Source organism: Dreissena polymorpha, chromosome 6 (genome assembly GCF_020536995.1).
Source record: "Dreissena polymorpha isolate Duluth1 chromosome 6, UMN_Dpol_1.0, whole genome shotgun sequence".
Taxonomy (NCBI): domain Eukaryota; kingdom Metazoa; phylum Mollusca; class Bivalvia; order Myida; family Dreissenidae; genus Dreissena; species Dreissena polymorpha.
This window is the reverse complement of record NC_068360.1, coordinates 32,063,967-32,069,530: the sequence shown is the minus strand read 5'-3', so window position 1 is coordinate 32,069,530 and position 5,564 is coordinate 32,063,967.

Genomic DNA, 5,564 nt, shown 5'->3' with positions numbered 1-5,564 from the left:
TTTTAACGTTATGAACATTGTAAACTTTGATCAATAAGAAACTAAAATAAAAGTGCAGAAGACACGTTACTTGAAAATGAAAGTTAATCAAATCATAGTTTTTAAAATGGCATATACTGTTTGTAATTTATTGTAAATTTTACATGTAATTTGGTCACAAATGCCCCACTTTTGATGATCAGATAATTATGTTCTTATACATCGAAACAATTTTCGGCTCTCCAAAAAAATACGGTCAACTTATCCATTTATAAACGCTGAAAGGTGTGTGGGACTTTAAGCAAGCAAGTTTTAAATATATATAAAATCTTTCTTTGGAACGAAATTAAAGTAAATATTTATCAGATAAACTGTAGTTTGTAGTTTAGTAGCTATTAGGCATTTTATGTTCATTCAAATGGATCAACTAATGTTATAATGAAGCTGAATTACGTTGTGAATAAATGAATAGTTTATATATTGTTTTGTTCATTTGGATGACTGTATATTATATAGCTACGAAATTGAAGAGTAATAAACAGAACCATGTTTAAGCTTTGCAAAAGCTATAATTTTATCACGATTTGTTTAAACTTAAATCTTAAATACAGTCAAACAGAGCAGTGTACGACGTAATGTATATAGTGCAGATCATATCTGTAAACGACATATGGTTTTACAAGTTTATAAAGTCTTTCGCAGCTGTGTATGGTGAAAGTTACAAACTGAATAATACATCAAGAAAACATGTTTATATTGCCACGATATCGATACAGCTTCTGTGTATTGGCCAAATATCGATATTCACATCGGTCCGACATGGGACCTGCACAACAGCATATTGCCTTCATTCTACCGTGATCACTCCGATCTTCAAAATCTCGAACCGTGGTTGGTGCACGTGCTTCTCACCTAGCCGACACAAGTTCAAACCCGGTTTCCGAAAGCATGTGAGTGTGGTTATGTTCACTAAACCGGAAAAGTGGGATTTTCATCGGATAGTCCGGCTCCCCAAATCCACAACTCAAGACTACATCAAGCTGGAAATTGCAGCTGTTCTTCAAAATTCGTCCAACCGAGGCGACACGGGATCCAGACGCATGTGAGCTATGTAAGTGGTAACTGTACAGAACAGGTTGGGTTTCCTCCGGCTAATCCGCCTCCACTCTCCACAGCACAAGACAAAAGCACAATAAATTTAAAATCTCAGTAAAAACTAGATAGATAATGGAACGATTGGGCCATGTTTCGAATACATATCTTATAAATAACTATATTTAAGTAACACAAAACGTGATGTCAAAAAACTATAAAATTCGCCAGTATGAAATTAACATTTTCTTAAAAAAACAACAATTTCGTTGCAACTTATTCGTGGCATGTTCTTTTTTTAATTAATTGCGTATCGTGGTACTGGGACACATTTAGTTAAAACTGTATACCCAATAATTGAAATGTCAATTAATCAAACAATGCCTGTTATTTAAGAACGGCACGTAACCGTTGGCGACTTCAAGTGTCAATTGAACAATGGACCCGCATTCAGAACATAGAAGCCAGTTATCAATAAGGGTCAGCAATTGTATTTTTGAACACAATTAGTACATACCTTGGCCCAGCCGGTCCCAAATAGTTGTTGTCCCTACTTTCGACAAAAAGGCTTGAATTTGGTGTATTTGAAATAAAGCGCGCGCATGATACAACCACGTGATGATGATACGATTCTACACTATATTAATACTTCTACCTGTAACACATAGACAGGTAAAATTTGCAATGAAAGCAAAGTAAACATATTAAACAATGCCATCATTTTAAAATTCATTTAATGGGTAAGTTACATTATTAAAATCTATATATAATGTATGAATTTTTTCAGTTTTCTATTTTAGTTATACTTCTTTATCCGGTTAAGCGTGCATTTATGTGTTTAATAATTTTGAACGCAACGTATATATATACCAAACATATGATTTATTATCTTTATATAATAGATTTACAAACGATCGTGAATGATAGTTGTATAATGTTCATGTTCCTAAACCCTTCACCATCCGGTATTGAAACTTGTTTATTCACAAGGAGCACATTGGTTGTGTAGCCTGGCAGGCGTTGTGCGCATCATAAAATAGTGATAACATCTTAAATTATAAGTTTCATATTTGAAATGAAATAGCAACTTCAATTTATTACCACGTTTATTTGAAGCTTTTGATCTACATTTATAATTACTCAATAAAAGGCGTCGTTAAACACATCGCCTTAAACTCTACCGCCTACATGTAATGACATAAGTATTTTAAATGCATGTTTTGGTGAATATACCCCGCCATATTGTGGAAACATTATTTTCCAATTTTCATTATGTCAATGCACATTTTAACTAAAATATATGTTACATTTATTCTAAAGTTTTTTCAAGTAATCTTAACATGTTAGAAAGAATAATGAATAAAACAAATGTTTACCTCACCTGTATTCAAACTGGGCACTAGCTCGCATTAAAAAAGGTCATTGTAGCTTTAAAAAACCGTGTCAGGCATTAAGTCCGTTAAATAATGCATTTCTCGGGTGAGGCAATTTTCGTTATAAAGTAATACTGATCATTATAAGCTATTGTAAGATTGATGTCTTAACTAGAAACTCACAGTGGCATTCCGTTTGAATTTACGTCGTTTCCAATATTTTGTAATTCAAACGGTACTATTTCGATTTACTGATTGTATCGTTGTAACATCTTAGTTATTATGTTCCCAATTACTATTTAATTTATTGTCTATATAGTTATAGGTCAACAAGACTAATTAAGTCTTTACCACGAATGGGGTATACCGTTCACATTGCTAAATTAGTCGATATGGCGATTCGCTTATCTCGTAATCACGAATTAATACATTGTTTGCACGAGTACGTAATATATAACCACGACTTTATAAAGGTTAAGCGATTGGTTTTTATTGTATTATTCTGTCACTTGAGATTCATCTTGTTTATTATATTCTATACTTTTGTCAGTTGAAGGCGAGCTAGTTTATAATAGTTAAAAACTTGTCAGTTGAAGGCAAGCTAGGTTATCCTAGTTTAAACCTTGTCAGCTGAGTGCGAGCTAAGTTATCATAGTTTAAACCTTGTCAGTTGAGGGTCAGCTAGTTTATTTAAGAAATAATCAACATTGAAAACCGTCGATTGTTTCGATTCTAAAACAATTTTATTAATAAGTTATTCGCGATTTAAAGGTTATAAATGAGAATTATATTAACCGAACGTCCTCCACTTTTCCACGAACACATGACGTGACGTCATCACAATAAAAATCAAATGACGTCGTCTTCATTCATAAAAAGCGCGCGGACAATGAAAGTGATGTCACTTTAAACAACCGTTGGTATATCGGGGTAATAACCCTGGGTAAGCTCCCTTCTCATTCTAATGTGCATGCGTTTGCGACTGTGGTATAATTAAGAAATAATCGACGGATAACCGTTGGTTATTGCGGTAATAACCAACGGTATGGAGTTCCGATGCGTAGGAATTAAACCACGAGGGCGTAGCCCGAGTGGTTTGATAACAAGCATCGGAACGACATACCGTTGGTTATTACCGTAATAACCAACGGTTACCCGTCGATTATTTCGATTCTATCACGATTTCATTAATAAGTTATCCGCGATTTAAAGTTTATAAATAAGAATTATATTAACCGAACGTCCTCCACTTTTCCGCGAAAACGTGACGTCACCACAACAAATAAAATCAAATGACGTCGTCTTCATTCATAAATAGTGCGCGAACAATCAAAGTGACGTCACTTTTAACAACCGTTGGTATATCGGGGTAATAACCAACAGTAGTTTTCCTTCTTTGTATATAGAAAACAAGTCACGTGCCGTGGTAGAATAAAGTTTAAACCTTGTCAGTTTAGGGTCAGGTAGTTTATTATAGTTCAAATCTTGTCAGTTAAGGTCCAGCTAGTATTTTATAATTTTAACCTTGTCGGATGGAGTCCAACTAATTCATTTTAGTTTAAAACTTGTCCATTGAGGGCCAGCTAGTTTGTTATAGTTTGAAAATTGTCACTTGAGGAACAGCTAGATTATTATAGTTTACGCCTTATCAGTTGAGTTCCAGCCTGTTTATTATAGTTTAAGCCTTGTCAGTTGAGGTCCTGTCTGTTTATTGTAGTTTAAACCTTTGCAGCTGAGGACAAGACTGTTTCTTATCATGTCAACATTGTCAGCTGAGGTCAAGTCTGTTTATTATAGCTTCAACCTTGTTAGTTGGGGGCCAGCTAGTTAATTAGAGTCTAAACCTTGTTAATTGGGGGCCAGCTACTTAATAACAGTCTAAACCTTGTCAGTTGGGTGTCAGCTAGTTTATTTCAGGCTATTCTTTGTCAGTTGGGTGTCAGCTAGTTAACTATAGTCTTAACATTGTCAGTTGAAGGCCAGCTAGTTAAGTGTAGTCTAAAGCTTGTAAGTTGGGTTTCGGCTAGTTTATTATAGTATACACGTTGTCAGTTAGGTTTCAGCTAATGTATTATAGTCTAAACCTTGTCAGCTAGTTTATTATAGCCTTAACCTTGTCAATTGGGTGTCAGCTAGGTTATTATAGTCTAAACCTTGTCAATGGTGTATCACCTTGTTAAGTATAGTCTAAACATTGTCAGTTGTGGGTCAACTAGTTTTTTATTATCTTCACATTTTCAGTATGCCGCCAGCTAGTTCATTATAGCCTGTATCTTGTCAATTGGGGACCAGCTGGTCTATTGTATTCTAAACCTTGTAAGCTTGGTGCGAGCTAGTTTTTTTTATAGTCTTAACCTTGTCAGTTGGATGCCAGCCAGTTTAATACAGTCAATACCTTGTCAGTTGAGAGCGAGCTATTTTTTTATATAGTTTTAACCTTGTCAGTTGAGGACAAGCTAGTTAATTATAGTTTAAACCTTGTCAGTTAAAAACCATCTAGCTTATTATAGTTAAAACCTTGTCATTTTATGACCAGCTATTTTATTAAAGTTAAATCCTTGACAGTTGATTGTCATTGACAGTTGATTATCAGCTCGTTTATTATACTTTAAACTTTGTCAGTTGAGGTTCAGCAAGTTTATTTCAATTTAAACCTTTTCAAGTGAAGATTATCTAGTTTATTATAGTTTAAACCGTGTCTGATGGCGGCCACCTAGTTTATTATAGTTTAAACATCGTCAGTTCACGGCAAGCTAGTTTATTGTAGTTTAAACCAAGTCACTTGAGGACATGCTAGTTTATTATAGCTTGTCACTTGATGCCCAGCCTGTTTATTATTGTGTAAACCTTGTCACTTTAGAACCGGCTAGTATATTATTGTTTAAACCTTTTCAGTTGAGGTCCAGCTTGTTTCTTATAATGTAAACCTTGCCAGTTGAGATCAACCCCGTTAATTATAGTTTCAACCTTGTCAGTTGGGAGCAAGCTAGATTATTATAGTGTTACCCTTGTCAGTAGAGGCCAGCTAGTTTATTATAGTCTAAACCTTGCCAGTTGGGGGCCAGCTAGTTTATTGTCAGTTGGTGGCAAGCTGGTTTATTATAGTATAAATTTTGTCAG